General features: G+C 35.5%; 1 long non-coding RNA gene across 1 annotated transcript; it reads right to left on the bottom strand.

The window, feature by feature from the left end:
• Positions 1-3,102: 3,102 nt before the first annotated feature.
• LOC140884141 (uncharacterized) lies at positions 3,103-5,378 on the bottom strand. The gene is made up of 2 exons (XR_012150564.1): positions 5,120-5,378; positions 3,103-3,341 (listed from the first exon to the last, which is right to left on the bottom strand). It is a non-coding gene; the product is annotated as an uncharacterized lncRNA (long non-coding RNA).
• Positions 5,379-6,327: the final 949 nt, after the last annotated feature.

Genomic DNA, 6,327 nt, shown 5'->3' with positions numbered 1-6,327 from the left:
CATTTTATGCACTTAAATTGGTTATGATTTTAATTGAATTTTGCGTTGTTCGAGCAGTTTTATGCGGTTTCGTTATTGTTTATGTGTATGTAGGGAGATTCATGAGTTGATGAATTTACAGATAAAAAAAGATGAAACTGAAGAAGGAAATCTGCTAAATTGCTTGCAGCTGTGTCAAAGTCTAAAAATAATTGAGAAAACAATGGCGCATATGCGTGAGATGTGAAGCAGATGCGTGAAGAGACAGAGATTTGAAGGAGTGAAGAACCGCATATGCCGTAAAATTCATGCATATGCGGTTGAAGGCAAAATTTCATGCATATGCGGCAACATGCAGAGATTTGAGAACAAGAAGAGGCGCATATGCGGCTATATCTCGCGCATCTGCGTGAAATTCCAGCAAGTAAGAAACAGAGAAAAGCGCATATGCGCTATTTCATGCGCATCTGCGGGAATCGGGAATTGGAAGAAAAACGCATCTGCGCCTATTTTAGTGCATCTGCGGACTGTCCGTGATATGTAAACAAAATAGAGTTTTGGAAATTTTGGAATCTAGATTCTAGGGCTCGATTGTGGGCTTAAAAGCAACATATAAAAGAGAAATTTTTGAAAAGAAGTCGGCATTCAGAAATTTTGCAAGAATCGATCGGCTTTGGATTACTTGGAGAACAAGAGCTCAAGAACTCGGTACGAAGACTGAAGACGGCGACATTCGGCGACGGAGAAGCTTCATTCTAATTCGTTCTAGTTTTTCTTTGAACTCTTTTTTTCTTGGTTGATGGATTTTTGGAAAAACATATTTTTTTTGATTTTGAATTGCATTATGAACTAATTTCTTAGTCTAGAGGTAGACGGATCTTGACTGGAAACCATGATTGAGATATTTTGATATATATATTTGAATTCTTCGCACAGTTTATTTGTGTTTTCCTGATTTTAAACATTCAATTTACTGGCCATAGATTGAATGATATTTTATTTAGAATCTATCACTCAAGAGAGGAGATTTTGAATACGACATAGGAAAATACATTTTTGGTTTTTATATTGTCCGAGAGGCATATAACTCCATAGAAGTCATTAGAAGGATTCTCGTGCCATTTACCGGGTTTAATAGTTGAACTTAGATAGACATATTGAGTTTGCTATTGAATACAAATTTCTGCTTGACACTCGAGAGAGGTAGTAAAAAATAATAGGGATTCTTGGCTAATAAACTAGAAGATTGATAATTGAACAATCATTAGAAATAAATTGTGGTAAAAAGTCAAGTGAAGTTGAACCTCTAGCATTCATCACTTATTGAATTTTCATCTCGTGAACTCGTGGTTATTTAATTTTATTTCTTGGAATTTTTAGAGTTATTAAAATCAAACCATTTTCGTAACTATACATAGAATTATGATTTGATTAGTCGCAAATATTTATTATAATATCATTTATTCATTCTCCGTGGGATCGACTTGGACTTAATTCCTATATTATAACTTTACATCGTGCGTTTGCAAGCGAAAAACACGCAAAAAATTGAAAAAGTGCTTTTGGGATAGCGGAAAAGTTAGTTACTTGAGCCATCTTATCGATTCTTTCTGAAAATATTGAAATCCTTCTTGTAGTTCATGAATTTCTTGATTCGCATGACATTGGTCATTGAAGACTCAGTCAATTTGATATCGATTGATATTTCAAGTATGAATTTCGAAAATTCTTATTTCTTGAGAACTTGAATTCTAATTCTTGACATGTATATGATTTTGGGTGAGTATGATTATTCTATTACATTGTGATCTCGATTCTATTTTGTTGGCATCAGATTATGCCTTCGGACTTTGTTTATTTTTCGATGAGTGCGTGCAAATTTTCTCGTAAGTAAGGCCATGCTAACAGCCCTGATTTTGATTTTTTTTTATGATGGGCATGGTTTCCTACCCGTTGACAGTGATCATATGATTTGATATTGATTGATTGGCTCGTATCCCTTGTTCATGGAGCCTTGAGTTGATTCGCTCACCCCTTGTATGAGACTGCAAACGAGTTGATTCCTTTTAGCAGATTTTTCTTCCAGATTATTGTATTTTGATATTGTTCTGAACCATGTCTCTTCGATTATGATTTGATTATGACCCAACAAGTTATTTATTGAGCTGAGTTATACTGAACGTAGTCTTGACATTGTTTTGGCTCGTAAATGATAGTGATTGATAGCACCATTAAAATTTAGTATTTGGCGAACACCAGATAGAATTGTGAGACTATTGATATCGAAGATTTGTTGAGATCCTACGTGAATGAATTTCAGGACTCTTCGGAGTCGAACCTACCTTTAGTGGAGTTCACATATAACATCAGTTATCAGACGTTTATAGGTATGACTCCATACGAGACATTTTGAAGGAGAAGGAATAGATCTCCCGTGCATTGGGACAAGGTTGGCGAGAGGATTCTCTAAGGTTCCAAGTTAGTTCAGCAGACTACAGATATCGTGGTTCGGATTCGAGATAAGTTGAGAATTGCGCGGAGTCGTTTGAAGAGTTTGCTCTTGTTGACCATGTCTTTGTAAGGATTGCGCCCATGAAGGGCGTGATGCATTCTGATAAGTGAGGAAAGCTCAATCGAAGGTTTATTGGTCCGTTCGGGATTCTGGAAGAGTTGGTACGTTGGCCTACCGAATATAACTACTGCCTAGACTCACTGCTGTGCACAACGTGTTCTATGTATCGATGTTGCGAAAGTATATCTCCGATCCATCTAACGTATTGCATTATAAGCCTCTGCAGTTGACGTCAGACTTGTCGTTCAAGGAACGGCCAGTGCCGATCTTGGCATGAGAGGAGCAAAAGTTTAGGACGCGAGTTCTTCCCATGGTAAAGGTCTGGTGGCTGAATTATTTTAGAGGAGAAGGCTACCTGGGAGGCCGTGAAACGACCTCCACTACTTCTTATAATTAATTATTGAATAAAAATACGAATTTTAAAAATTTTTATATAAATTTCGGCAGAACCTATCTTTTTAAATAACAACCCACCTGACACAGACAACAAAATTACAAACCCAACCAACAACACTAATAAAATAGACCGAGAAAAGAAAATAAACGAAATCTTGAGAAAGAGATTGACAGTCCAAACATCCAAAAGTTAAACCATTTGATACATAAGTGCCCACAAACAATTGCGAAGAATATTATCTTTACATTTACATTTACTAAATTAACAAGATAAAAGACTTTAAAGTGCTAAAATAAACTTTTGCGGAAGACTGGCATGGTCAGAGGGATGTGTCTTGCCCGCATCGCAGTCCACTCGATAGTCCTACCCCTCCATCTCAATGATAACCTATAGCTGCACCAAGTAATTGTAGTGAGCCTAGAGGCCCAGAAAAAATATGGGGGAATAACGAGTACTACATAAATACATGCACACATAGATTAAAAATAATTTGTAATAAAATACTTGTGCCCAATACTTTAAATAAAAGAACTTCTAAAATGAATTAGAACATAAATGTAACATATGCATTGCTAAGTCAAATATAATCAATGTAACTGCATAATCGGTACTGAAACATAATCATAATAATTTCGAACTTAGATCCTTGAATTGTGAATTTGTACTTTTGATCTAGATCATGGCTGCAGTACACTATGCCGCAAGGAAGTCAGGATATCTCCCAACTCATCTTGCCCTGTGACTCGTCCAAACCTATGAATGTAAGGGAAGCTAAGACGTCTCTAAACTCTTCCAAACACATGAATAATTTGGTAAGAGAAGCTAAGACGTCTCTTAACTCGTGCAAAAACATGATAAATGTAGTCACAATCATCTCACTTCGTTCGTAAAATATTTTCTTTCATTCTTTCTTGCCTTGATATAAGAACTTAGCATGCATATGTAGATGTAACGTACTTGTAAATATTTACTCGATAATCTTTAAAACGACTCACACATGGATGACCGGGATGGTGATTTAGGAGACCAACCAAAGGATAGGAATCTAGACCATAAACTTGCGCTTAGGACAATTCGAGCGGTTTGCCCATAAAACTTATAACTCACTCAATTCTTTTTCAAAAAGGGTTCCTATTGAAACCACGACTCCCACACACTTAAAAATAAGTATAGAAGTCATCCTCTATGTATTATTACTATCCAATCATTCTTTAAAAATCCATTTCTCGACAGCAACCTCATTCAAATTCCCAAATTCTGCACCTATTCCTTCAATTGTTTATACCCCGACCAAAACATAACCGAATTAATTCCCGCTTTCACCGACATATTTCTAACGTTCTAACCCAATTCCAGACTTGAGCCCTTAACCAAATCATGGAATTTACCATGAGTTTCCGGACAGCCCAACACCTTACAAAATTCTGCTCAACCCTTACCTCACTACCCCTCTCATAACTTAACCAATGGACTCCCACTAACCATCCTACAACCATGACCACGACCACTCCTTAGACTCCCTCACCCTTACTAAATCCAGCCCCTAACCAGCTCAACTCCCATCAAAAGACAGCCCCTAATCACTCTCCAAAACCAAGCCTCTGCCATCCTCCTTACACGAATGAGCCTCAACCCTTCCCACAAACTAACTTCAAGTCATTCTATTCGCTACCATGTGAACTACATATCATCCATGGTAGCTTTAAATCACCATCCAAGCAACACAAATACAACACAAATTATTTTCGAACCCAACAAGGCAAAAGTGCATTTCTGAAAATTTCAAAATAAGGAACTTGACAACCATGCATTCACCATATGAATTTCATACTCATTTTAAAATCCTTAACCATAATCGTAGTAGGAAAATGGCTCAACACAACATGGCAACATGATCACCATGGCCGAAGCCTTCAAGAACAGGGCACGACACTGACCAGTTATGGAAGCAACATGAAAATTCCCAACACCATTTAAATTCATAACTCATTCCATCCACAACTAGAACTCATGATATCAAAAAAATCCACAAGAGGGACCGCAGGAAAAATCCCGTCGGTAAACATTGAGCAGGGCACAAAAAATTTCAAAAAAAAAATGAAATGCATAAATAAAATTCAAACACACGATTTAATAATATACTTGATGAGACAAGAAGCCCATATCCTTGCCTAGCTAAGAAAAATAAAAAAGGAAACGGGAGCTTGCTGCGGCAGATCTGATGGAGCTGGAAATGGAGCTAAAAATCGAGCTCCAAGGAAAGGGAAAGCTCGACCAGCTCGCCTAGGAGATGCCTTGCCGGAGAAAAGGAAAAGAAATGAAGATTGGGCGGCGAGTTATGGAGGAGGAAAGGAAGATGAAGCCGCTGGAGAGCTTAGAGAGAAATGGAGGTGGAGTCGCGTATGTGAGTGTGTGTTTTATAGGCGTGAGTGTGTGTGTTATTTTAGGAATTAGGGTTATGTATTAAAATTGAGTGTGTAGGTGATAGAAAAGTGTTACACACTTTTAAAAAGTGTTGCTAAAACTTAGCAACTTAGGACTAATCAATTGTACTAAATAAAACAGAAGCTTGAGAATTCAAGAATTAAACACTTTAAATATTCTGATGTCACGATAACGAGTAAAATATTTAAATAATAAGCAGAGCGATTAAAATAATTTAAACAGGCTAGAATAATGTTTAAAAACAATTTAAATAGATACACAAGAGAAAATAAAAATCTTTAAAATGAGTTGAACAAGTAAAATAAAAAATGATTTAAATAAATAAGATAGACATTTAAAATAATTTAAAATAACTAACCGTTAAAACTTAGGCTATTTAAAATAAATAAGTTGGTCACTCGAAATATCTAAACAAATAAGCTAAATAGTTAAAAATATTTTAAAAAAATAAACTAAACAATTAAAGTCATTTAAATATGCAAGCTTAAACCTTTAAAATATTACAACAACTGAGTTACACAATAAAAATCATTTTAATAAATAATAAAATATTTTATTAACATCTAATTCGCATAGTGAATTTAAATCAATTAAACTTAAAAATAATAACCATAAAATTTATTTAATTTAATATATGCGAATTAGTAAATTAGATTTTAGGTACTACAATTCTTTTCCCCTTAAATGGAATTCGTCCTCGAAATTCAGGACTTACTAACTAGGTCCAGATGCATTAGACCCAATCAAAACTAAATTTTCCAACTTTGCACCAACATGAGTTGACCCAAATCAGCTTTCGCTGCGCACTCTAATGCTTATTGATATCTATGTAATCAAATATCTGACTAACTCTTTTTGCAATATAAATTTTACAATTTCCTACATCTTTCAAAGTGGTCTTATCCTCGATTTTATCATTCCTCAATTTACCTTC

Source organism: Henckelia pumila, chromosome 2 (assembly GCF_033568475.1).
Source record: "Henckelia pumila isolate YLH828 chromosome 2, ASM3356847v2, whole genome shotgun sequence".
Lineage (NCBI taxonomy): Eukaryota > Viridiplantae > Streptophyta > Magnoliopsida > Lamiales > Gesneriaceae > Henckelia > Henckelia pumila.
Note: the sequence above shows the minus strand (reverse complement) of the source record. Positions and strands in the feature narration are given on the sequence as shown.